The sequence below is a fragment of the Nerophis ophidion genome, linkage group LG01 (genome assembly GCF_033978795.1).
Source record: "Nerophis ophidion isolate RoL-2023_Sa linkage group LG01, RoL_Noph_v1.0, whole genome shotgun sequence".
NCBI classification, from domain to species: Eukaryota; Metazoa; Chordata; class Actinopteri; order Syngnathiformes; family Syngnathidae; genus Nerophis; species Nerophis ophidion.
Window position 1 is genome coordinate 39,085,344 of NC_084611.1, and position 659 is coordinate 39,086,002.

The following is a 659-nucleotide window of genomic DNA, read 5'->3' on the forward strand; positions in this document are numbered from 1 at the left end:
TTGGGAGGTGCTTCGGGAACGTCCGACCGGTAGGAGGCCACGGAGTAGACCCAGGACAAATTGGGAAGACTATCTCTCCCGACTGGCCTGGGAACGCCTCGGGATCCCCCGGGAGGAGCTAGACGATGTGGCTGAGGAGAGGGAAGTCTGGGCTTCCCTGCTTAGGCTGCTGCCCCCCGTGACCCGACCTCGGATAAGCGGAAGAAGATGGATGGATGATGTATTAGATTTTATATCACGCTTTCCTATTATTAGATACTCAAAGCGCTCACAGAGAAGTGGGAACCCATCATTCATTCACACCTGGTGGTGGTAAGCTACATTTGTAGCCACAGTCACCCTGGGGTAGACTGATGGAAGCGAGGCTGCCAGTTTGTGCCTACGGCCCCTCCGACCACCACCTATCATTTATGCATCATTCATTCACCAGTGTGAGCGGCACTGGGGACAAGGGTGAAGTGTCCTGCCCAAGGACAAAACGGCAGCGATTTGAATGTCAAGAGGCGGGGTGAAAACCTGCAAACCTCAGTTTTCTGGAACGGCCTCTCTACCCACTACGCCATACCGCCCCCAATGGCACGTTTATTTGTCCATTTTCTATCATGTCCGTTCATATTAGTCATCACACCGGACTATATTGAACAAAAAAACCACACAGA